At 45.7% G+C, this 27,644-nt stretch overlaps 1 protein-coding gene across 1 annotated transcript in view; it reads left to right on the top strand.

Moving 5' to 3' along the window:
- The window catches only part of LOC142586528 (uncharacterized), a 202,885-nt gene that overhangs the window by 40,611 nt on the left and 134,630 nt on the right, over window positions 1-27,644 (top strand). The window lies entirely within an intron of this gene.

Genomic DNA, 27,644 nt, shown 5'->3' on the forward strand with positions numbered 1-27,644 from the left:
CTCAACGTCTGCACTGAAGATATTGCGTTTACATCAACATATACTTTAGGAATTAGCTGAATATTTTTTATTACGTATTGGCATATTGTCAAAGTAAAAAATAAACATTAGCTTGCTGAATGTTAAGCAAGACAATGAACAATATAAAGGTGGCTGCATTCGCGTTGCGCATAGGCGCTATGTTTTCATTTCTTCATATATATATATATATATATATATATATATATATATATATATATATATATATATATATATCATCTACCCGCTTTATGTACACTGCAGGACGAAGGCCTCTCCCTGCGATCTTCAATTACCCCTGTCCTGCGCCAACCGATTCCAACTAGCGCGCGCGAATTTCATAATTTCATAGCTCCACCTAGTCTTCTGCCGTCCTCGACTGCGTTTCGCTACTCTTCGCACTCATTCTCTAACCCTAATGGTCCAACGGTTATCTAACCGCCGCATTACATGACCTGCCCAGCTCCATTTTTTTCTCGTCATGTAAATTAGAATATCGTCTATACCCGTTTGCTCTCTGATCCGAACCGCTCTCTTTCTGTCTCTTAAAGTTATGCCTAGCAATCTTCGTTCCATTGCTCTTTGCGCGGTTCTTAACTTGTTCTCAAGCATTTTTGTCAGTCTCCAAGCCTCTGCCCCATATGTCAGCACTGGTAAAATGCACTGATTCTACACCTTCCTTTTCAATGAAAATGGTAAGCTTCCAGTCAGGAGCTGATAATGTCTGCCGTACGCGATCCAATCCATTTTTATTCTTCTATGAATTTCCTTATCAGGGTTTCCTGCGATTAATTGGCCTAGGCAAACGTACTCCTTCACAGACTCTAGAGGCTGACTGGCGATCTTGAACCCTTGTTCTCTTGCCCGGCTATTCATCATTATCTTTGTCTTCTGGATATTAATCTTCAACCCCACTCTTACACTCTTTCTGTTAAGGTCCTCAATCATTCGTTGTAACTTGTCTGCATTCTTGCTGAATAGAACAATGTCATCGGCAAACCGAAGGTTGCTGAGATATTCGCCATCGATCCTCACTCCTAAACTTGCGCAGTTTAATAGCTTGAATACTTCTTCTAATTACACAGTGAATGGCATTGGAGAGATTGTGTCTCCCTGTACGACCCCTTTCTTTATAGGTATCTTCCTGCTTTTCTTGTGTAGAATTAAGGTAGCTGTAGAACCTCTGTAGATATTTCTGTAGCCAACCGAACCCAGTCCTGGTTAACCTCCCCACCTTTCATTTATCATATGCTCTCTCTAACCAAGGTATTTACGTAAGCATTCTGCACTCCTTGATTACGTAATTACTCTATGACTGCTGATATCTCTACTGAATCAAATGCCTTTTTGAATCTATGAAATCCATATACAGGGGCTTATTGTACTCTGCGGATTTCTCGATAACCTGAATAATGACAAGGATGTGATCCATTGTAGAGTATCCCTTCCTGAAGCCAGCCTGTTCCCTTGGTTGACTAAAGTCCAGTGTTGCCCTTATTCTATTAGAGAACATTTTGTTCAATATTTTATATGATACTGGCGGTAAGCTAATGGGCCTATAATTTTTCAATTCTTTAGCGTCTCCTTTTTTGTGGATTAGTATAATGTTTGCATTTTTCCAGTTTTCTGGGCCCCTTGCAGTCGATAGACACTTCGTATAAAGAGACGCCAGTTTTCCATGCATTATGTCTTCTCCATCTTTGATTAAATCGACTGTTATTCCATCTTCTCCTATCACTCTTCCTCGTTTCATGTCTTGCAAGGCCCTTCTGAGCTCATCGCTAGTTATAAGAGGAGTTTCTGCATCGTGCTCATTACTGTTTCTAATGGAGGTATCCTGACTCCTCTGGGTACTCTACAGGTCCGTGTAGAATTCTCCCGCTTCTTTTACTATATCTTCGAGATTGCTGATGATACTACCCTGCTTATCTTTCAGTGCATACATCTTGGTTTGTGCTATGCCAAGTTTCATTGTCATTGATTTCAGGCTGCGTCCATTTTTTTACGGCTTCTTCAGTCTTTATTACAGTATAGTTTCGAATATCACTTATTTTCTCCTTGTTGATCAGTTCTGACAGCTCCGCGAATTCCATCTTATCTCTTGAGTATGGCTCTTTCATTCTTTCTTGTTTATTTATTAGTTCCTTTGTTACTTCGGAGAGCTTGCCTACTGGTGGCCTTGGTGCCTTGCCTCCCACTTCAGTTGCTGCCTCCGAAGCCAGCCTAGTTACGATTTTATTCATCATCTCTATGTGATCTTCCTCTCTCTCTTCTAAGCCTGCATACTTGTTTGCAAGTACCAGCCTGAATTTCTCTGCTTTTACCCTTACTGCTGCCAGGTTGACTGTTTCTTCTTGACCAATTTTACTCTTTCTCTTCAAATTCAGGTGAATCCTAGCCCTCACTAACCTATGATCACTGCACTTTACCCTACCTATCACTTCTACACCCTGCGCTGTGCTGGGATCAGCAGAAAGTATGAAGTCAATTTCATTTCTTTTTTCACCATTAAGGCATTTCCTGGTTCACTTTCTGTTGCTACGATTTCTGAAGAAGGTGTCCATTATTCACAGCTTATTCCTTTCTGCGAAGTCTACCAGCATCTCCCCTCTAGCGTTCCTAGAATCGACGCCGTAGTTGCCAATTGCCTGTTGACCAGCTTGCTTTTTCCCCACTTTTGCATTCAAGTCGCCTATTACTACAGTGTACTGAGTTTGCACTTTTCTCATCGCTAATTCACCATCTTCATAAACCTGATCTACTTCATCATGACGACTGGAGATTGGCGCGCAGGCTCGTGCTACTTTTATTCTATACCTCGCATTAAGTTTGATTACTACTGCTAACCTCTTGGTAATGGTGTAGAATTCGTCAATGTTGTCCGCTATATCCTTATGGATTAGGAATCCTATTCCGTATTGCTTATCTGGCAGACCTCTAAAGCAGAGGACATGGCCGTTATTGAGCAATGTATACGCCTCACCAGTTCTTCTAATCTCACTAAGGCCGATGATATCCCAAACAATATCTGATAGTTCCTCAAAGAGTCCTGCTAAACTAGCCTTACTCGACAGAGTTCGGCAATTAAAGGTTGACAGGGTCACTTCCCGTGGGTGGGCTGTCCGGGCCGAGAGATTCTTAGCACCCTCTGCTGCGTTCCAGGTACGACCGCCGCCTTGGTCAGGTGCTGCGCAGCTGCTGGGCACTGAGGGCCATGGGTTTATTGAAGGAATATATATATGAGTTATTCCATCTCAAGTGCACTCGGGTGTTTTTTCGACCATCTCCGATTCTGTTGGAAATAATTATACTATTTTGCCTCAATGTGGGAAGCAATTATTCAAGCGATTCTTGAACGACGCACGAAGTTAGCGTAGAGCTACGTACGCAGAATTAATAACGCGTTGTTGTTACAAAAACGGGAATCAAATCAAATTCACATGTGCCCGTTCACACAGTGCGCACCCAAAACTGGAACCGCGACTGTGGCTTTGTTCAACAAAGAGGCAATTTTTGGCGTTCTACTAAACTTAATAGGATGAAAAAGGCCAACTGGACAACGAGAATGTCTGCGAAGCGGCTTTAAAAGTGGGGTTGGAACCAGCCGTCGCATCGTAAACGCTTCCGGCGACGCCCGCCATCGAGGTTGGGCGAGCGACGTCAAGGCGACGAGAGGAGCGTACGCTAAGAACAGCGGACAGGCGGGTCGTATACGACTGCTCTTCAATCTTCCCGGCAAAGCTGAAGCCGGCAGAGAAGCAAACTGGCGTCCACGTTTACAGCTTCTTCCCGATGGTCCATGAAAGAAGAAAATGTGACAAACTGACGAGGTGGAGAACAGTTCTTGTGTCTTCGATTTCTGAGAATTCAGGTACATATATTTGCGTAATAATTGACCGCATGTTTGGACTACACGCTATCTTTAGTTAAAATAATTCCTCTCCGCGACAAAGGGTGATCTTTACACCATTGTGTTGGCGGATGCACATACAAACTCTAACTTTACACGTGGAGGATGATGAAAAAACGTTGCTGTGACGTACACTAACATTCATTGGTCTTTTTGCGTGACGAAGGTGGCTTCTGTCAGTTAGACTTTCTGGCATTTGCGCGCCAACATACTACAATTCAATGGAACGTGTTCCACGCAAATAGTATTTTTTATGCTTTATTTTTTGGTGGTGAATTACCACACTGTTCTCTTGGAGCAAATGGGTGCCACAAGACAATCTACGAGAAAAGTCAGTACATCAATAGTGTCAAAGAACTAGAAGTTGATCGCCGGCTCTTGATTCTGCGTTCACAGTGCGCACTGGATCATCACCACCTCTACGTAAAGAAGTACACGTCGCACGTAGTATCCAAATGGTGCTCGAATATGTTTCTCGCACAAATCAAGAATGATCGAGGACCATCCGTGATATCATCATCCTTGTCAGATTCACACCCATCTATGGATCTCATTCCAGGAGCTAGATTGTGTCAAGCTTGCAAGCGCTAGTGCTATGAAGTGGAGAAGAGGCGTTCTTCCCAAAGGACACTTCAGAATCTACGGGTGCCGGCCCTTTCGGTAGTCCCACGTGTGGGAGGTGTGAATAGGTTGAGTGCTGCAGCAGTGGAGACATCTGCCAGCAGAGAAATCGATCAAGGGAGCCCAACGTATTGTGTGACAGACGAAGGCCTCAGCCATGGAACCGCTGCACAGAGACAGGCGCGCACGTTTCCTGTACCCAGTCAGACTCAAATGACAAAGAGACAGAGCATCGATTTTACGCTTAGCGACTATGTCACTTTAATGGAAAATGTAAGGAAAAGATTTCACGCCGACGAAAAGCGCGAAAAGAGGATAGAGCTCTTAGCCCTAGCTCCAGTGTCACGGTCTCAAAAGAAAATTATGGGCTATTTTGGTGCCTCGCAAAGGCAAGTATGGGTAGCAATCAAACTGAGAACTGAACATGATGTCCTCAGCCCTCCGCCAAGAAAGAAAGGCCATCCAATCAGCGAATGCGTGAAAACTTTGATAAAGGACTTTTACGAAGATAGCGTTTCATATTGTCTCCCGGGAAAGAAAGATGTAAGTAATAGCAGGCCGACAAAAGCGACCGTTGCTTTTGAATTTAAATGAGTTGTATGCAGAGTGGAAAAGGGCTCGTAAAGCAAGCTTCGATTTTCCATGTTTACAAGTTTTTGCGACCGTCAAACTGCATTGTAGCAGAGGCAAGTGGCACACACTCCATTTGCGTCTGCCTAGATCACGAAAATCATAAGTTGACGATCCACAGTTCAGGATTAACGAAAACCCTGGAAGAACTGTTGGCAACAACTGTATTTGACACAGGAAATGGAGATCGCATGCGTGGGAGGTGCCAGACCTACCCCAGTACAGATAACGGCGAAATGGCGCTCCGAAACAGCCCAGTACTTAACAACGAAGAAATGGACCACACACACACGTACTCCAGTAGGTAGGAGGCCTACGATGCAAACTCGAAACTCTTCTGCTAACACCGGATGACTTTCGCGATAAATTTTGAGAGATGCTAGACAACGTGACAAATTCATCCTTATATCAGCAAGAAATAAGCATCCTACCTTCGGGATGCAAGGTCAAAGCTTGCCAAAACTGAAGCACTTGTTCTTCTAGACTTTTCAGAGAACTATACCTTCATTGTAGAAGATGCGGCGCAGCCCTACCACTGGGTGAATCAGCAAGCAACACTGCGCCCATTTGTAGTGTATTCCTGCCTAGACGAACAGATTGTAGCCAAGGGTTACGTTGTCATTTCTGACTGTGCAGAGCACGACGCTGTTTCAGTGTCCGCGTTCTATATATAGGCAGACGTAGTGACAGTACTCAAGCAACATTTGCCACATCTATGAAAAATTCTCTACTTTTCTGACGGAGCTCCAGCACAGTACAAAAATAAAAGGAACCTTGTGAACCTCTGCAATCACGAAGATAACTTCCGCATTGGTGCAGAATGGTATTTTTATGCTCATAGCAAGAGTGTCTGTGACGGGCTTGGAGGCACCGTGAAACGCTTATAGCCCGAGCCAGTCTTCAGAGGCCATTTGATGACCAAATCACGGCACCTCGCCACCGGTTCACGTTGGCAAAGGAGAGTATCCAAGGGAAAACTAGCACTTGGGTTCCAAAGGAAGGTGTAAAAAGAAATTGAACTGGCCCCGCGGTTAAGCAAAGTGACTACCATAAAAGGCACATGGAAGTTTCATCACTTTGAGGCCTTCTCGCCGAATTCTATTCTCGCTGGGGTTACACCCTATTACACCACAGAGGTAATTGGAGTATCGAAGTAAACTGTATGCTTACAGCGCAAGGCTACACGTGGACGGAGACAAGAAAACGCGGGCAGTTATATGAGTTATGTCAAAGTAGGTTTGAAATAATGTCGTGAGAAATAGCGCAGGTATGCGAATGTGTTTATTTGTGATCTTTTATTTCGTGAATTATAAATACATGCAAACGAAGCGCCCAGTAAAACAACAACAACAACAACAACAACAACAACAACAACAACAACTTACTTTAGACGCATATCTTATTGTCCTTCGGGCACTGAAAGGCGTCAAATCGTCTAATCTACAAGCCGAAAATGGCCAGAAACTCGAAGCCCACGATCCCCAAATCAATCTGAAGTCACCGAAGAAAACCTTATTTTCAAAAAGAAAGAGAAGTATCACGTGAAACGAGCCGAGCTGAAACGCCGACCGACGTGCTGTGCAGCGAGGGCGACACAAAGCGATGCTCTGCGCTGCCTTGTGATTTTGCAGTTCAAACAAGTTCAAATTAAAAAAAAAAAGTGTAGACGTGAAGAAATACGGATGAGGTAGCTGCCGCTGGTACATCTACCGCGCTTGTCCTATAGTGAGGATTTGCAGAAATACAGCGAAAGCATGCATTAAAAGCCGTGCACGTCCGCACCAACAACGATGCAGTAAGCCTTTAGCCCCAATAACATTTTAAATGAAAAAGTAGAGGCAACTCAACAGAAGTGTCTAATGATGTAACAAAACTCTGGTAATGACACTAGGTAAGGGGGGCGGGGTGAGCTACTTCTCTATCTACCTTGTAGCGCTGCCTATTCCTATAACGGATCCGGTCGTATCAATTTCTTCCCTGCTTTTTTTTTCACCAATGCTCTACACCTCTCTTATTGCGACTGCCGAGCGGTTGACGCTTCTGCCCACTTTAAATCCAAGCAGTTCTGGAAGGTGTACGTTACCTATGGGTCTCAGTGGGTGAATTCCTTCGCATTCCATAAGAATGTGCTGAGTGGTCACCGGATTTGGGATGCAGCATACACATGCCTCATGTTGTTGAAAATATTTGCTCCCGTATGTTTTTCTCCTTAGGCAACCAGCTCGGGCCTCAAATAGCAAGGCACTTGCCTTCGTGTTAATATGCAAATTTTTCCTCCTAATTTCCTAATTCTCATTCTTGTAAACCTCTATGGTCTCTTTGTTTCCATTCATTGCATTTAATTCTCTCCCGGTTTCTCTCACTTTCTTTTGATGACTACTGGTTGTCTATTTACACGTTAAATTACACTGTACGTGGCTACTAACTTTCTTGACCTCTTCCTCTATTCTGTGTACACGCTTTTCAGGTACAGATGCTTGTGCACTTTAGCTGCCCATTTACTTTGATCCATGTTCCTGAGTCTTTTATAAAAAAAGTATTTGAAAACGCTTTGAATCAGCATTTTTTTAAAACTACCTTAGGTCCTTTTAATGAGCATTTGAAGATATGAGCTGTCAGGTGGTCAATAGCATGACCAATTTATTTTTCTGAGGCGTAAGCTATTAGACTGATACTCCGTGCGTTCTCTACGCCTAAGCTGATTGTTTTTATTGACGCACTTCACCAGCACGCGTTAATTACGCGCTTTCACTTACGTATCTATTGCGCTAATCTGCTCTTCGTACGAACGGTCACAAAAACAATACAAAATCATGAGCTATTCCACTCTGTGAAGGCGGTTGACCAGCGAAGTTGTTTAGCACATGACACGGAGGTGGCACATAATTTTGAACGAAGGTACGAACTCACGTATTGTCTTGGTGCGTGGTCATCGGGACGAAAGGTACGCACACTCATTTATTGTCGTGATCGGTGGTCATTGTTTCATTCGCGACTGCAATCACATTATTTGATAATGTCAAATCCATGCACGTACGCCGCTGGGTGGTCGGCTGGGCCGGATCGGTGTGGCATCGGAAGAGACATGCCTGCAACACGAAACGCGTAAACCTACAACGACAACAGGACAGTGTCATCGCAGCTAATTCACGCAAAATGAGTAGCCATGAACCTTACGGCACTATGAATCATTGCATTTATTGCTTGCTCACGGGGTATGAGCCATTGATGATGATCGTTTACGACATGCTGATCTGTATGTTGTATGCGTGATTAGAAAGAATTTAAGCACTGTTCGCTTCAATTTGCTGAGTGCTTGTAGCCTCGACCTCACAGGGCTATGAGCCATTGGATTTTTTGCTTGCTTACGGGAGTACGAGCCATTTATGATGATAGCTTTTAGTCACGCAGAACAAAAATGCACGGAACCTTAGCCATATACAGCTGTAAAGCTAATTTTGCTTTGCGCTACTCTGACTTCTAATGAAGTCCACCCGTGCCACCCTGCACTGCCTCATTTGTGGTTTTGCCGTAAGATCACAAAATAAACGACTCCAAGTAAACAACCGCCACCTAGCGGCCATGTGCAGAAACAGCCGATCCAGGTTCAGGCTTCAAGCAAAAGAGGGTCTCCTATCACGGCATACGCTACATGCCCCGCAGTTCTCAAATCTTCGTGTCTTTGCGCACAAGCCCGAAAATGAAAAACGAGGGATGTAGAAAGACTTGTTCTGCACCATCACGCGTGTAATCGCGGCGGAAAGAGAGCAATGTATGATTTCATCTTTTCCCGAATAAAGCAGACGACGCGCCTTGGAGATTGACTTGGATAAGAAACTTCCGCATTGGGAAAAGTTGACTGGTACTATGCTGGTCTGTTAGAAACACTTAACTTGGGAGGGCTTCTTTCTTCCCGGCAAGTAGACCATCACTTTATGTTTATTTATATTTAATTGCTGGCGTTATAAGAGTTGGGGTTGGGCATGAAATAAATGGTAGCTGGCCCATGCCGTCGTCCGAACGATCCACCCTGAGGACGTTGTTGAAGGAGGGGACTTGTTCTCATCGAGACTTGTTCTCATCATTTATTTACAATGTCTATATGAAGGGTGGAGAACGTTACATTTCATCAGTCTAGCATGGCTGAAAGAGAATGCACACCAAGCGGCCGTAAACGGCTGCTTAAAAACACTCTGTCCTCCCTAGATAACTGGGTGAGGGAAAACTGCTGTTCAACCTTCAATCAATGGGAGCGTCCAAAGTCATCGTAGCCGACCCGCCTTAGAGGGGGAGGGTTTACGTACTCCCTTCCGCACAGATTTCACTGAACACACCGAGGTGAGGGGGTTCTCGCAGACAGCGGTCTTGACCCGAGCAGGCGCCTCTTGATCCCATAGCTGACCCCGCAGTCAGTAGCCGCCGCGTCTGTCCATTGACTGTGACGCCCTCTGAGGCCCGTGGGAAGGTACCGCAAAACATCCCCTTCCAGCAGCTCCCCCGCTCCAAGCAAGCCTTCAAGGCGACAGCGAATCAACTAACAATACTCGGCCCGCCGAACGTGGCTAGACATGCCGGCGCCGTTGGGCTGTTGAGGCGGCGCACTGTTGTCTTTACAAAGCGAGTCGTCGCAGTGGGCTGAGAAGGGTTCGGAGGTCACTTCTCCGAAGATCGCCAGCCCCCGCAGGCCGATCGTAACAGCTCCTCCATGGCCCAGAAAATCTCGACTGGCCAGTGCTGATAACCACTGGGCAGGAAGAGAATGGCTGTTAGCAAGGAAGGGGGGGGGGTGCTTGCCTTGGCTTGCAGCGACCAGCTGTGAAATGATGACACCGCCCCAGAACATCCGACAAGGACAGGCAACTGCAAAGCGAACCCCACAACATGGCTCTGCGGCGCCGAGATGACGTATCTTGGATCTCACTTTAGACCCGCTAGGCTTCAAAGAAAACATAAATGCAGAAACAACAAATGCTGCATTTCGCTACGCCAATTTTTGAACGAATTTCGTGCTGAGAAATTCAGCAATCATGGATGGAGTCCTACTAAATGAGTGTGGATCTTCTTAGCTTAACAAAATTACCAATAACAACCCCAAAATTTAGGCGGGATATCTAAAGGCAGAATTCAAATTAGCCTGCTCAAGCCATCCGCATTGCTATGCAACTTTCCCTTCTTATATCTAACGGAGAAGTTGTGATCTTGGAGAATGAGGCTCCATCAGAGCAAGTGGCAATTTTTGTGTGACATTTGATTGAAGAACGTCACAGGAAAGTGGTCGGTCTCGAAGATGAACCTCGCTTCGTAGAAATGAACGAATGTCTGTTTTCGTGCGCGGCTGTGAAAAATATCCAATCGTAGCTATTTCAGCTCGGCCGGCCGTCTCCCGCCCTTGCCGCCAACATGGCCCAGATAAGTAACCTGCGAACAACCAACCCTACACTTTTCCGCTTTCATCGTTAAGCCGGCTTCCCTCAACCGTGAGAACACCTGTTTGAGGTGCGATACGTGCTGTTCCCAGCTGTCCGAAAAAATGGCTACATATTCAAGATATGGCAAGGCGAACCCCTGCAAGCTTTTAGGACAATATCCATTAACTTAGAGAAGCTAAACGGCGTGTTCGAAGCTGAGGGCGAGAGGGCGAAAGGTGCCTACAGGTATGACAAATGCGGCATAGCGGCTGGCACTTTCTGAAAGGGGAACCCGCCAGTATCCCCACAAGAGATCTGTAGTTGAAATGTATTTAGCAGCGCTAACTCTTTCGATTTGTTCGCCAATGTTGGGTATCGGGTACAGCAGATCCCAAGTGATGGCATTTAACTTCCTGTAGTCAACACACGGACGCGGGTCCTTATTAGGGGTTTCTACGAGTATTAGCGCTGACGTGTAGTCCCTCTCAGCGGGCTCAATAACTCCCAACTCTAGCATGCGCTGTATCTCTGCCTCCATAATTTCTCTCTATCGTGGAGACACCCTGTAAGGCTTTGATCTTACGGGTTCGGTTGATGTAAGCTCTATTTCATGCGTTCTTAGTTCGGTTCTACCTGGCCGATTGCTGAATCTGTCGATATATTCCCCTAACACCCCTTTTAGCTCATCTAGCTGCTCGGGTCTTAGAGCGTGCGAGCTTACCGAATGTTTTACTTCTTCCAGGCTGATTTCAGAGTTGGAGGTCGCCTTATACTCATTAAACTCGGTGCTAGTGTCATCCTGCTCCTTGATGGTAAAGATAACGACTCCGCTCCGCTCCACGTACGGCTTCATCAAATTGCAGTGGTATATACTCACCTCGTTCCTGCGACCGGACACTTTCAGAGCATAGTTAGTTTGGGAAAGCTTGTACAACACTTTAAGGGGTCCGTCCCAGTGAACTTCAAGCGTGTTCTTTCTTGAAGGTTTGAGGATCATTACCTGGTCTCCGGCATAAACCTAGGAAGTCTCGTATTCTTGTCCTAATAGAACTTGGCATTCTTTTGAGCTACTCCCATGTTCTTTTCGACTAGATCTTGGGTTGCACTGAGCCGTTTCAGCATAGCACGTATCCTACCACTGCTGGACTCTCTCCTCTTTCCTCCCACATCTCTCTTAACATTCTCAGTGGAGAACGGAGTGTCCTCCCATACACTAGTTCTGCTGGCCAGAACCCTGTAGCCTCATGAGGAACCGTTCCCAAAGCAAACAAAGCGGCCGGAAGACAATTCTCCCAGTCCTCCTTGTCCTCGTAACAAAGCGCCTGTAAAACTCGCTTAAGCACTGAATACCACCTCTCTGCACTATTTGACTGAGGGTGATAGACGGAACTATGTATCAACTTTACGCCGCACTTTTGTAAGAATGTGGAAGTCAGTGAGCTGGTGAATACTGACCCTTGATCCGCCTGAATTTCGGCTGAAAACCCAACTCGTGCGAATACTGACAGAAGCGCGTCTACTACTTCGGTGGAGCTGAGCTCTTTCATAGGGATTGCTTCTGAAAACTTTGTAGCTGGACACAGCATGGTAAACAAGTACCTGTAACCCAACTTTGCTTATGTTAGAGGCCCTACCGTGGTCTATCACAAGTCGTCTGAAAGGTTCTGAAATTAAGGACACTACCTTTAGTGGAGCTTTCCAAGTTTCTCCTTGTTTACCCGAGCGCTGGCAGACGTCGCATGATCTTACAAAGTTTTCTATGTCTTTGAAACAGTCAGCCCAATAGTATTCCATAAGCAAGCTTTCCTTTCATTTGTTTATGCCTAGGTGGCCAGAGCACCCATTTCCATGACAGAGACTCAAAAGGTACTCCCTGTACTTAGGAGTTACGACTAACTGATCTAGAATGCTCCCCTTTCGGTCTCTGTAGTACCGATACAACAATCCTCCTCTCATGTATCGTCACGATGCGCCTAGCAATGCCTTCTTTAGCTGTGTGACGCAATTTAGCTAAGCTATCATCATTCTTTTGCTCGGCTGCCAGTGACCATCTGTGCACACGTAATAGCCGATCAAAGTTCTTTGAGGCCGGTGATAGTAAAGATCCTGTCTCGCTTGCGAGTGCGTCAACAGGCTCTTTTTGCACGCGTGAACTTTGACTCCCTAGTGATACGCTCTCATTTAGCTGGTCAGCTGGCAGGGTTTCCTCAACCGCTTTTTTTTGTCCCTCAAACCTAGCTCGGATTCGGTTACTGAAGTTACCTCTTTTGCTACTTCTGCTGGAGCAGCTTTTGCATTTTCAGCCGAAAGCGACCTGATTTTACAACCTTGGCCTTGCGTCAACGCCTGCACTACGCCCTCTCCCAGTTTAAACCCCTTGTCCCGCAGTAACTGATCCGACCGATTCAAGAAATGTAAGGGTACTGCAGCGACAAGAACTTGGAAACTGCAGCCTCGGTCCTGAGCTCGCCGAACGGTCCACTGATTTTGACTGGCCGTGGGCAGGCACACGCTGTGTTCTTCTACAACCTGTTTGATCCATGTTACTTCTCCCGTGAAGTCATCTACCCTCACGTAAGTCGGATGGACAATGTTCATAGTGGCGGCACCATCTCGCAGCACCCGGCATGGTTTGCCATCAACTTGCAGGTCGTGAAGATATGGGCTTAAAAGCTCCATATACTTGTCTTTTTCATCCACGTAGGAGAAAACTACACTAGGCTTCCCGCAGTTTACAGCGATATGTCCGAGTATGTGGCACTTATAGCAGCGGATCGGTCTAAAAGATTCGAACTTTCTTTTCTGCTCTTTTTGTGCGGGGCTTCCGCGTTTGACTTCTCCTCGCTCTTTTCTGAGGGTTTTTGCTCCACGTATACAGGCTTCGGTCGTCTAGTCTGCGAACCCTTTTTGAACGGGAATGGTTTCCGCGGTCCATTTTGACCATCCCAATTTCCGTCCTCGGCGTTCAGCTTTCTACGCGTTGCGTACTCTTCGGTTAATTCAGCCGCCCTTTCCACAGTGTTTACATTTCTTCTGTCTTGCACCCACAGCTTCACAGATTGAGGGATGCTTTTGTAAAACTGCTGTAGACACATGTACTCAATAATCATGTCTCTGCTCTCGTACGCTTCCACGCTTTTCAACCACTCGACTAGGTTGGCCTTTAAGCCGTATGCAAACTCCGGATACCCCTCACGATCCTTCTTGCCCTTGCTTCTAAATCTTTGCCGAAAAGCTTCGGCTGAAAGGCGGCACTTCTTCAAAAGACTAGTCTTAACCTTCGCATAATCATATGTATCTTGTACACTGAGCCTGGCGATTACTTCAGCAGCCTCCCACGGCAACATACACAGCAACCACTGTGCCCATGTACTCGGACCGAAGTTCATCTTCTCGCAAGTCCTTTCAAATTTTCTTAGGAACAAGCCTATATCATTCCGGACCTCGAATGCCTTTAACAGCCTGTCCATGCGGTATGATTCTGCCTCACTTGACCGTCGCAGAGCCCCTTCACTTCCTTAAGAAAACTCCAAACGTTTTGTTTCAAGGTCAATTTGCATTTTTCTTAAATCGCGTTCCTTTATGCCCCGTTCTTCTCTCTCTCTGTCCCGTTTCTCTCGTTTCCTAAGAAATTCTAACCCAATTTCAATATCCTCCTCATTGGCCTGTTCGGAAATCAACTTCAATAATTCCCATTTTAGCATTTCCTTGTGTACCTCTAGGCCCAGTTCCTCACCAACAATCAACACTTCGTCTGTCAGCAGTGTCCTTAACTCCATGATTGCTGCTTTACTGCCTTGATCCTGCTCGGTAAACATACCTAGGTAAACACAACCTAGCTAACAATCAACAATCCAGCTTCCCTACTGCTCTAAACTGAACAACTACAAAATGAAGCCTAGAGAGTCGAAGCAAGAACCAAGCACTCACAGCAGACACAGCACCACGTCGGAAAGTCCGTCTCACCGCTGCTAGCCAGTTGTAAGAGTTGGGGTCGGGCATGAAGTAAGTAGTAGCTGGCTCAGGCCGTCGTCCGACTCATCCACGCTGAGGACATTGTTGAAAGGAGAGATTTGTTCTATACGAGAACGAGGAATATGGGATTTATTTACGATATCAACACGAAGGGTGCAGAATGTTACATTTCATCAGTCTAGCATGACTGAAAGAGAATGAGCCCTGAACAGCCTTCAACGGCTGCTTAAAAACACTCTGTCCTCCCTAAATCCCTAGGTGAGGTAAAACTGCCGTGAAACCTTCGACCAATGGGAGCGTCCAAAGGCATCTTAGTCGAACCGCCTTCGAGGAGGAGGGTTTACACACTCACTTCCGCACATGCTCCACTGAACACACTGAGGTGAGAGAATTCTCGCAGACAGGGGTTTTGACCTGAGGTGACCGCGCAGTCAGTAGCCGCCACGCCGCGTCTGTCCGTTGACTGTGAAGACCTCTGGGGCCCGTGGGAGAGCACCGCAAAACATCCCCTTTCATGAGTTCTCCCGCTCCAAGCAAACCGTGAAGGTGACGGCGAATGAACTAACAATACTCGGCTCGCCGAACGTGGCCCGCCGAACGCTGTTGAGGCGGCGGATTGTTGTCTTTACAAATCAAGTCGTCGCTGCGGGCTGGGAAGGGTTCGGAGGTCGCTTCTCCGAAGATCGCCAGCCCCCGCAAGCCGATCGTAACAGCGTTTCAAATCACGGAGTGTACTTTGTTTATAGGTAGGTAATTTTATTAATTGTGGTCGTGTACGCCTAAGCTTCATTTGGTTTTGTTCTTTTATAGATTTGTGCCACAGCATTAGAGTCACTAATGCTTTAAGCAGCAAGAATGCTTTCTGTAGTGTTCTTTTGCATGGAGGCACGGAAGCAGGAATAATAACTACTTCGGAAAGTCTGAACTTGATGATGACACACATTATGCAGCGAGGCAACTCATCGTTTTCACAGCATGCTTTAGTTTTTTTCGTTTTGCGAAAAGTATAAACTAAGTGCCTAATTTTTTAAATATTGGCTTCATCAAGAAACTGCCAATACGGAAGTTGTAGATCGCACTTAAATATAGTCGACAGAAGTGTTTGCAACTAAGTACTATTGATGAAGCCTCTTGCCCTAGCCCTCAATAAAAAATGAAAGGTCGGGCTTGAGTAATAGCTTACCGCAGAACTGTTTAATCGGGAAGGAAAGTGTAATTTCGTGTTCTTTTATCGGTTACGGATCACATCTTACTAGCGAGAGGACAGCGCTGCAGAGACAAGCGGATTTCGTTTCTTGATCGGTCGTCTGGGAGCGCAGAAATAGTGCCGATATCAGGGGTTTGCTTTCTGTATTTCGCGGGCTGTCTTTAAGGGCAAGTACAAGAAGCTCCATTACTGGCACTTAGTTGCCAGCACTTCAGTCGGCCATTTTACAGCGAAGCTGTAAAGGGCTACTTTCCCCGCTATCGTGTCCGCATGTAGAAAAAAAAAATCCCGAAGATAGTGCAATGCCGGGCCGACCCGCGGCGGAGGTGCAGTGCGCCATTAAGGGGCCCACATACACAGCTTCGCTGGTCAGCTTTCTTCGAAGAATGGAATGGCACTGAAATTTTAAATGTGATCTGCAACTTTCGCATTGGCACTTTTCTGGTGAAACCAATATTTTAAAAAGTCCAGCAATTCGTTTATACTAATTTACTGACTTTGCAAAACGAAAGAATTACCGCAGACTAGGCCGTGCGATTCTCAGCACCAATGAGTTCGTTTCAGACACCTAGCACACGCCGTCGTTTTGAAAATATTGGTTACTTTTATCTGGGACACCCTATGTATAGAAGCGTGGATATTCAATACCGGCGACCGAGAGAGTGGTCCGCACGGAATCGCGCAGTGGTGAAACGACACGTGCGCAGCTCACTGTCTCCTCCTCCCGATTGGAAAGGCTCACTATCTGCTACTCCCGATTGGAAAGGCTCCATATCTCCTCCTCTCGATTGGAAAGACTCACTATCTCCTCCTCCCGATTGGAAAGGCTCCATATCTCCTCCTCTCGATTGGAAAGACTCACTATCTCCTCCTCTCGATTGGAAAGACTCACTGTCTCCTCCTCCCGATTGGAAAGGCTCTGACGCCAGACCGCGGATTTAGTGTTGCGGATTTCGGTAATTGAGTAAACCGTGTGACAACGACAATATGTGGATTATTTACTGAATGCCGCGGCCTGCGTTAAGGCACCCAGTGTGCTGCGTTTCACCTTCACTTGTCTGTTATCGACCTTGACACGTACTACATATATATGACGAGGGTGGCTTGATTCAATTTATCTCTATTGCACATAAGTCCTCGAGCAGTGGGCTCGTGCCGAGCTCCTGAAAAGAGTGAGCAGCAAAACCGCTGCGGAGGTTCTTGTGCGACAATAATTGACACCTTCATGGACACTGTATATATATACAGGGTGTTTCAGCGAACAGTTTTAAATTTGTTTAAAGGTTGCCTGTGGCATACAGCTCAATTATAGTATATGAGCCGGTCTACTCGGAGCGGAGGACACTACTTGCACCAAAAATTGAAATGCAAAATTGGCTAATTAACAAAAATTCACTAATTAACATTTTAGCTAATTATCTTATGACCTATATTGCCATTTACAAATTCTAGCAGTGGAATTCGCAAGGCGGATCCACTTGGAACGAATTCTTAGGACGACACCAGTTTCGAGATATAAATTGCCGAATTTTTCGGAGAAATGCACTGGCGTTCCAGTTACTTGCGTGGTTCAGTGCATGAAACGACGTCTTGTTAACAAATTAACTGGAACGCCAATGCATTTCTCCGCAAAGTTCGGGAATTTGTATCTCGAAAGTGGTGTCACCTTGAAAATTTGTTCCAAGTGGATCCGCCTTGCAAACTCCACGGCTAGAATTTGTAAATTGCAATATGGGCCATAATGTAATTAGCTTTTTTAGTACTAAGTAGTAAGTATTTTTACTTACAGTAAGTAATATACAAAGCTCACTGCAGGGGTTGGGGCTAAAGGCGATCAAGCCTGACAAAGGTCCCTGTCCCTCCGCAGTTCGTGGCAGCTCACACGCTTCGAGTTCAACAGAGTAAAAAGAAGGATTGCAGTACATCAGTTTCAGGAAAATAGACAACTAGCAACTTGCAAGAGTACACATAACAAATCACATAAATAAGAGAAAAAAATTACATAACATCTCTAAATGATCGTACAGAAGACGTCGCGCACGCCAAAATATACAGCTACACAAAATAAATTCCCCAAAAATTGGAAGCGTAGAATGCATGATGATGCAATGAAATTACATTATACATGGAAACACTCAGAATACTAATTCGTGAATGATTTAAGCATTGGTCGAGGCATGAAAATCCACAAGGTAATGTTGATATTGTATACATGTGGTAATTAATAAGTTCTTTGCTTGTTTTTTAAATGCAGCCCTACTAGCTTTAATGTTCAATTTATCTGCATTCTAAACATGATGTGTCTGGTACGCAGCACTTTGTTTTCCATAATTAGATCTTACTTTAGGTCCTCGTATCTTTTGTTCTCGTAAACAGTAGTATGGTGTTTCGATGTGGCTTTGTTCATATAATTGATTTTGTTGAATTACTTGGAGCAATTTAAAATAGTACAACTGATCAATCCTGAGCATGAAATGTTTTAAGAACAGTAGAGCAGTTGGCAGGTCTTGTAATTTTCCCCTGTACTTTTCGATACAGCGCAATATATTCTACTGCATAGTAATAAGTCTATGGTAATTTCTTTGCGATGTTGTTTCCCAGACTAATATCCGATAAGCTATCTTAGAATGAAAGAGTGCATAGCACATATTTAGTTTTAACCTTAATGGGATTAAGTGTACAGTTTTGGGAAAACAACCAACTATTCGCGCTAATGCGGTAATCAGGTGATTTACATGTGTGTCCCAGTTTAATTCCTCCTGAAACCACACACAAAGAATTTTTTTCTTCCCTAACGTCTGTAATACAATTTCCTTCAAATGTGACACTTATTTTACTTATAGGCCGGAATATCATATAGGTTTTTTTTGGCATTTAAGCGTAGCGTATTTTGCCTTAACCATTCTGAAAGGTGCCTTAAATAGTTATTTACACTGACTTCAAGTAATATTAAATTGTCTGATGAAAAGAAAACCCTTGTATCATCAGCGTACATAATAAGTTCATGGGAATCAGGAATTTCTACAATATCATTTATGTAAGCAATGAAGAATAGTGGCCCCAATATGGACCCTTGGAGCACTCCTTGGTTTAACTTTATCTTTGTAGCCATTGTGCCATTAATTTGCACGAATTGATAGCCATATTCAAGGTGACTTTTGAAGAGCTGAAGTGCGGCTCCACGCACTCCATACCTCTACAATTTATGAATTAATAGTTGGAATCGTATGGAGTCAAATGCTTTTTGAAGATCAAGAAAGAGCCCAAGAGTGTATTTTTTTCTTTTCCATATGGTCGATCATCCTATCTTTGATATACCACAGACCTTGTGCAGTTAGCTTATTTTTTCTGAAACCTATATTGACTCTTTGTTATTACTTGATGTTTATAAAAAATGCAAGTCTATCGTAAATTATTCCTTCAAATATTTTTGATATTGTTGGAAGCACAGAGATTGGTCGATAGGTTACTAAATTATTGATAGCACCGCCTTTATGTACTGCAGTGACTTTTGCCACCTTTAACTGTTCCGGAAATACACTGCCAGTGAGAATGAAGTTGATAATATAGGCCAATACATCACATATCAATGGTGATATGAATTTCAACTCAGCAGAGCCTATTTCATCAATCCCTGACGCAACATTATTTTTAAGCTTTCTGATTAAGTTTTCTACTTCAACCGGATCTGTGGGAACCAAAAAAATAGAATAAAGCACAGTAGACTTATCAGGAGTTGGGGCACTTTCCGTATTTCCATCGGTTGCAACATAGGAGCCCGCGTTTATAAAGAGTTCGTTCATGACATTGGCCAACCTTTCGCCGCTGACTGTTTCGCCATTAATTGTTAGGTCCTGTGTCCTACGACAGCCTTTATTCCTGTTCGTAAGCACATTTATGACTTCCCATAATTTCCTCTTATTGTTGTAATTTTTTTCAAATAACACTTCGTAGTAGTTTGTTTTAGCCTTCCCTATGTCTGAAGTTAAAACCTTTCTATATGTCTTGTATTTAGTTAACGCATCTGTCTCTCTCGAGTGTATGAAATCCGTGGTATAGCTTATTATTTATTTGAATGCGCCTGTAAAGATCGGAATTTATCCAAAGCTTTCTGCATTCTTTATTGCTATCGCGTGAGAGCTTCTGAAGTGGAAATGCTGCGTCATAATTAGCACGCAACCGCTTTAGGAAGGCCTTATAAGCTTCATCATGGTTATTTTGCCTATAAACAGTGCTCTAATCTAGGTTCTGAACAAAGTGAAAAAAAATGCTCCCGAGTTTTGCTCTTCTTAGTTCGATGAAGAAATGTCTGGGTTTTTGGTAGGCAGAGGTGAGGCATAGTTAAAAACTTAATTAGTGAATTTTCAATAATTCCTTGATTTTGCATCTGAATTTTTTGTGCAAGTACTGTCCGCCGCTTCGAGTAGACCAGCTGATGAACTGGAATTGTGATATCGGCCACAGGTGACTTTTAAAGATGTTGGAAAATGTTCGCTGAAACACCCTGCATATACTGTAGCAAGAAGACAGCTTTCGCAACTTGCTACTGAACTGCGGGGCGTATAGTGATGAACACGAGAATGAAATGCGAAATATACGCACGGGAATCGCGACTGCGTAATCGCGATCCGCTATTTTGTGTAGGCAGCAAAAAAGAAGAAAAAGAAAAAAACAGTAGTCAAATATGCTATAGCGCTTGCAACGGTACACATGGCGCTAAGCCTTTTACGACCTAAGCATGAATTTGCGTACGTACCGCATGGGATGCATCTCATTAGTCCTGCATCAGCCTTTCGTTTGCCTCATTCTTATTCTCCTAGACGATAAGAAGTGGACTTCGCAATGAGAGGCGAATTCTTTTCATCATTATCTTATTCTTTTTGCAGGTTCTCGAGTCGCACGCGTTGAAGAGATTTCGTTAGCTATATAGCTCTCAAGCATTGCATGTATATCCTATTAGAACCTGTCACACTTGGTTCTTTCCTTGGAACTGCGTGAGAGAAGTCTCTCAATTCATTTTACTGCAAGGTCGAGGTACAAGCATGCACTCCGACGGATGGAATTTCAAAGTCGTTCTAGTCAAGTGAAAGAAATTGAGGCTAACTGGGCGTGATCTACATACAATTCAAATGGAATGTAGACTCATTTCTCATACAATTCTCCTTCTATCTTGAATTTTACCACATGCAACTCGCACTCATTTCCTCGCTGGAGGTCTGCGCGGTATCCCTAAATAAAAAAAAAATGAAAAAAATAAATGTCTTCCGACTTCGACAAAGGATAACATTCATTCACGCGATGTTTTATGTCGGTACAGAAAAAGGAAGTTAAAAAGAAGATACATTTATTCTGCGGAAGAAAGAGAGAGAGATAGAGAGAGAAAGAGGAAATAACGGATGGGAAGGATTATAACAAGTGCAAAAAGGATAACGTGTGCTACGGAACGCGCACATCGCGACTGGAAGAGAGTCTTCAAAAGCTGGAAGACTTCAGGCATTTAGAAAGAATGTAGAAGTGGGGGAGCGAGGGGTTTTGAAACATGCATAAAAATTCGCCTCGCCGCTTCTGGTTGTAATAACCTGCTGTGACGGAGCTGCGGATTGCACGTAACTAGTTTCCTGACGGCGTCATTACCCCGTAATGTGGCCACCATCACGTAAGAACCGCAATAGGTGGGGCGTGACATCCAGCTTAACGGGTGTCTGGCTTCCGTTTAGACGAAGACTGAGACGTGCTGTCGTGAGGATATCCTTCTTGTTGCAAGGCTTTATATGGCGGAGGCCCCTCGCACTCATGGAGCTTGACTTGCATGACAAACAGCAAAACGTCACTAACCTTGCGAAGCTAAGAGAGAACCATGCACAGAAGTGAAACACCTGGCAATAATAATCCACACGTATACGATTGTGCGGCGGTCGCTGTAGTCTTGGGTCTAGCTTCTCCGGTACGTAATCCGTGTCTGCATTTTGAATACTCGTATTACGCAAGCGCCTGCCGCGATCTGCAGCTTGCGGATTCTTGGGATCTGCTCTTGTGATCTCTTGAGCCTGGAGCTTCAATAGGTGTTGTTCAAAACAAAGACGCTGTTGGAGACGTGGCAACTTTCGAAAGCCATCGCACTGAGAGTGTCCACGCTGAATCTTTTAGAGTTTGCTCGGCAGTATGACATGCACTACGTCGAGACCTCTGGTATAGCTTTAGAGTGAAGGATGTACAAATTTTCGCGAACAGGCACTTAAGTTAGGCTAGCCGATCCATGGATACGCGGGGGGGGGGGGGGGGGATCGTCGAGAGAGCAGAAGAGCTCACTTCTGCTCACTTTTTGGGTACCGCCGGCAATAGCAGCGCGCGCATGCAGCGTGTAGTGTCCGCACCCTCGTGAATATCATTTCGTGGGGGAAGATATGGTTGCGAGGAGGTGTTGGCAACCAAACAGGCCACGTCGCCAAACTTTCAGCGAGCGTTCCAAGCCACGAACAGCGACGCGAAGTGAAAAGGTTAGGCTCGTCGAGAAAGGCGCGCTGATTAAAAGGTCGTCTCCGACAGCACGCTCAGGACAGGACCGTAATTCCTAATTTATTCCGCGGATTATGCTGCTCGCTGGCACAGCTCGCGGGGTTCGGCGCACGGCCCGCTGCCGCCTAATTGGGCCCGCGTTCCTCGTCGGGAGCTGAGCGGCACGCGGCGCTGCAGCACCGCGCAGCTCTTGCGCACATGCACCTCAGCAGGAGGAACGGCCGATGAAGCAGGACAAAAGCGATCGCCTATTACGTGCTCAGCCCGCTAAGTTCCATTTGACCTTCTCTTAACGGCCCCCCAGATTTCGGCAGTCCAAGTCACCGCTTGCTCGAGGCCCCGCTCCAAAGGAGAAATCATTAAAGGGAGTTGCAGATATTTTCACAGCAGGTTTCTTTCAGCGTGTGAGCAGACAGAGTATACAGCTGTGTAATCGGCTCGAAACTTTTTTTGTAAGCGCAATGCTTAGGTTGCTCGACAGCCGGTCAATATTTGCGGACTTAAAGCAACGGTAAAATCTCCCCTCCCCCATGCATACTCATTTCATTGTGCAACGTGTACATATATGTGCACTGACACCCAATTGACACTCGATGCAGAAATGTGTGTGTGTGTGTGTGTGTGTGTGTGTGTGTGTGTGTGTGTGTGTGTGTGTGTGTGTGTGTGTGTGTGTGTGTGTGTGTGTGTGTGTGTGTGTGTGTGTGTGTGTGCATGCGTGCGTGCGTGTGTGAGTGCGTGTGTGTGCATGCGTGCGTGGGTGTGTGTGTGTGTGTGTGCGTGCGTGCGTGTGTGTGCGTGCGTGTGTGTGCGTGTGTGTTCATAGAGAAAGAGCCGGAGAGAAATAGGGAGCTTATTTCATGTTTTTGAGAAAGCGACTAGAAAACGCCGGCTTAGACAGTCTGCGTTCTTATACTGACTCCTTATCCTATACTTGACCTCGAAGTTGTATTCCTGCAAGATGAGACTCCATCTCAGTAGCCTTCCGTTTTTTCCTGACAATTGCTTCAGCCACGCAAGGGGGCAATGGTCGCTCTCGACCGGGAATTTAGTGCCTTGAATATAGCATCCTAGGTTTTGAATGGCCCATACTATGCACAAACACTCTTTCTCCGAGGTGCCAAACGCTTCTTCTCGTGGTGTCAATTTTCGACTGAGGTACAGCACAGGATGCTTTTCTCCGCGTTCATTTAGTTGGGTAAGGACGACACCTAGACCACGCGGTTGCTGGTGTCACATTGGAGAAAGAATTCTCGGCAAAAGTCTGGCGAGACAAGTGTAGGCCACGTAGACAAAGCTTTCTTCAGATTCTGGAAAGCCGCTTCCCTATCGGCGCTCCAAGTGACCCCTTCTGATTCACGCTTCTGGAGTTTGTCAGTTAGCGAACTGGCAAGCTCCGAATAATTTGGTATGTAGTACTGGTAATACCCAGCCATTCCCAGAAATCATCGCACATCCTTTTTGTTACGGGCTTCGGAAAGTCAACTATGGCCACCACTTTGGCTTTCAATGGTTCCCGCTTCCCGTGTCCTATTTCGTGCCCTAAATATGTGACACGAGCCTGGCCGAACTGACACTTCTAGGCTTTGATTGTCAAGCGTGCCCCTCGGATTCTTTCAAGCACCGTTCGGGTATGTTGCAAGTGAGACTCCCAGTCATTAGAAAACACGGCCACATCATCCAGATAGGGCAGCGCGAATTCTTCTAGTCCTTCAAGCATCTGATCCATAAGCCTTGAAAAACAGAACGGTGCATTCTTCAAGTCAAAGCTCATGGTAACTGGATCGTAAGCCCCGAAAGGGGTTACAAAGGCCGCGTAAGGACCGGATCGCTCTGTTAAGGGCACCTGCCAATATCTCCTCACTAAGTATAAGGTTGAAATGAATTCAGCCCTGCTTACGAGTTCTACTCTCTCCTCTTTATTCGGCAAGGGATAGATTTGGTATGTCGTGATGGCATTTAACTTTCGATAAGCCACGCATGGCCGTGGATCTTTCCTTAGTATTTCAAGTACCATTAGAGGGGAGCAATATTCACTGTGCTTCCTTGATCACCCCTAGACGAAGCATCCTTTTTACTTCTGCCTTGTCTAGCTGCCGCGGGGATCGGTGGTATGCTTTGGACTTAAAAGCAACCTCCGTTGTTAGTTCCATGCCATGTTGTATCAAATGAGTCATTCCTAGATCCTCCCCAAAATAATCCACACGTTCCCGAATAAGGCTCCTCTAATCTTCCACTTTCTCAATTCTTAGCTACTTCGAGTGCTTGCACTGGAGATCATGCTCTCTTTATGGTGCACACCAAGCAGCCAGACCAACTGTAGCAATCGTCAATACCACCTGCCCTCTTTGATGCATCTCTGTATGCCAACTGGACTCCGCCGAAGAGAGGCCACTCTGTTTTATTGCTTATGGCTAGGGGTGGCATTCACGAAATCTTACTCATTTCGCATTGGAATGGCCGACAACGCTGTCTGCAATGCCTGTCTTTGCGAGGAGACGCTAGAACACATTCTGTGCGACTGTCCTGAATATAATGTTCAGAGATAGTCCCCGGCGTCCGTTCTGGCGCACCTTGACAATAGACCATTGTCACTTGAAACGATTTTCACATGTCGCCGACAGAAGACATCGCAGTTGAAGGCGACGAAGGGACTGCTTCGGTTTTTGAAAGAAACGGGCTTGGACAAGCGGCTGTGACAGTGATGTCACGTACCACGCAAGAGTGGTACCACGTACCACGCAAGAGAGGATGTTCTAGAGGAACATCCTCTGAAACATTCATAGCTATGCTGACATTAGCTGTTCGTTTCAAGAAGGGTTTCATTAAGTTTACATGATAAACCCGTTCCTCACGTCTACGCCCAGGTAACCTCACAGTGTCATTCACCTCTGAAATGCGATCAATAACCTCGGCGGGCCAATCCCAGTGGACTTCCAGTTTATTTTGGCGATTTGACCGCAAGATCTTCACTTTGTCGCCAGTGTCAAACGATCGCTTGCTCGCATTTCTGTCGTAATATCCCTTTCAAGCGTCTTGCGCTGCCTCTATGTTACACTTCACAATCGCACGAGACTCATGTAACCTTTGCATCAGGTCCAGCACATACTCCACCACACTTGTGGGCACCCAATCGTCCTCCCATAGCTCGCGAACTAGCCTCAGGGGACCTCGAAGATTTCAGCCATATAGTAGCTCTGCCGGGGCAAACCCTGTTGTCTCCTGTGGCACCTTGCGCAACGCGGAGTGTGCGCGGTAGGCAACAGTCCCGGTCACACTTCCTCTCATGGCAAACCGCTCTCGAAACTTTCTTCAGGACGGAATGCCACTTCTCTACGCTGTTGCTCTGAGGATGATACACCGAGCTATGCAAAATTCTAACACCACATTTCTCGAGAAACGTGGTCCTGAGGGCGCTCGTGAAAACTGTTTCCTGGTCTGAGTATACTTCTGCCGGGAAACCGAGGTGCGGAAGTATGGAAAGCAGAGCATCCACCACCTCGACCAAGGTTGCCTCCTTTAACGGAACCGCCTCAGGAAACATTGTGGAAGGGTACAATAAGGTGAACATTTATATGTTTTCCGCGTTTGTTTTTGATAACGGTCCCACCAAATCCACAACAACCCTGCGGAAGCGCTCAGAAATAATGGGCACCTTCAACCATAGGTGCTTTCCATTTATCGTTAGACTTGCCTGCTCTCTGAACCCGACAAGTTCAAACGTCCATGCATACAGTCAGTAATAAAAAAAATCCGGAGTTGGGCATTTTACCTGTCAAAACCACGATTTGATTATGAAGCGCGCCGTAGTGGGGGACTCCGGGTTAACTTTGACCACATGGGTTTCTTAAACGTGCACCAAATGCATGGTACACGGGCGTTTTTGCATTTCGCCCCCATCGAAATACGGGAGGCGCGGCCGATATTTGATCCCGCGACCTCGTGCTCAGCAGCGCAACGCAAAAGAAACTACGCTACCACTGCGGGTCAGTCAGTATTTTGAGGTTTAGGGGCGAAAATAAAAAATAAATTACACGCAGCCCATAATGTCCCCTTTGCAATGCCTGAGGAGGGCCACGTTCCAAGATTATTCCCTAAAAAGAGTACAGGCCTCCCATTGTTTTAAACTTGACACACAGTCGTTACCTCTGCTGGGCATAAAGCGCACAGGTTAACAACCCAAATGCGATGTCCTCATCTGTTGCTCCACATGCGCATGATGAAGTGGTTTGTGAAATCCGCACCAATCCGAACTCGATTACGAACAGATTACCTCTCTCGGGAAGGTAATCCTTTTCCGTCACGAATTATGACTGCCTGTCGAAAAATGTGCCAAAGTTACATACATTTATTCCAAGGCGTCGCAGACGGCATGGAAAGAAAGTCAAAGCGGAAGGATGATGAATTGCGCATGTTCTACCGAATATTCAGAATTACGGAATACAATTAAATATCGATTTATTATAGGGTCATTTATGCTGGGAATCTTCCTAAAAAAAATTGAACCACTAGATCGAAGCACATACGGAAGTCAATTATCGACTGTCAAGTACTATAAGAAAGAAAAAGAAACCATAATTTAGCCATTGTTGATGGAACGCGGCGCGTCTAACATGCCGTCAAAAACGATAGCGTCTGCAGCAAAGCGGTCGTGTACAGTAGTACGTAGGACATAGAAACAAAATGAAACCATAACGCAGTGAATTTAATTTGTAGTTTTATTGCGATAAGAATTATATGGACACTCCAGGCGCATTTCTACCGTCGCCGTCGGGGTCACCGTTGCCGTGATGTTCCGTAAAAAAGTTCAAGGGCGATAACATCGTCTGCGCGCGCCATATGCTGTATGTGTGAGTGAAAGCGCGCGAGGGTGAGCCGACGACAGCGGCTCAATCTCGCGTGCGCGAGGGAGGAAGGCGGGGAGCAAGCGCACCGTCTTCCGTCGCGCGCAAGGCGCCGGGGGGAGGAAAGGGAGCGGCGGGGGCGTTCTACACTGGCGGCTGCTCCATAGGGCGCGGCCGCGCGGGCCCTATCTTGAAAGCGATTTGCGATAAGGGCACAGCCCGCCGAGTGACCATAGCTTAGTGTGCGCTGTGTTTTCACCGCTTAGTTGGCGTTGAAGCGAGAAACAGTACGAAGGTCAATTCGCACACTGCTGCAGCCGCGCTTCATCGACCTGACAGCGACCTGACAGCGAGTTGCCGCCGTCATCAAGTGAGATGTGTTCATGTTCGCTTGTGCGCGCGTGACACCATGTTTGTAAATTTAGTCAATGGGCGAATGTTTCCAAGTTTATGCGGCCAATAAAGCTACTATTCTTACTATGTATAGCTGTCTACTAATTTGCTACCGCATTCAACGC

The sequence above is a fragment of the Dermacentor variabilis genome, chromosome 1 (genome assembly GCF_050947875.1).
Source record: "Dermacentor variabilis isolate Ectoservices chromosome 1, ASM5094787v1, whole genome shotgun sequence".
In the NCBI taxonomy this organism is placed as follows: domain Eukaryota; kingdom Metazoa; phylum Arthropoda; class Arachnida; order Ixodida; family Ixodidae; genus Dermacentor; species Dermacentor variabilis.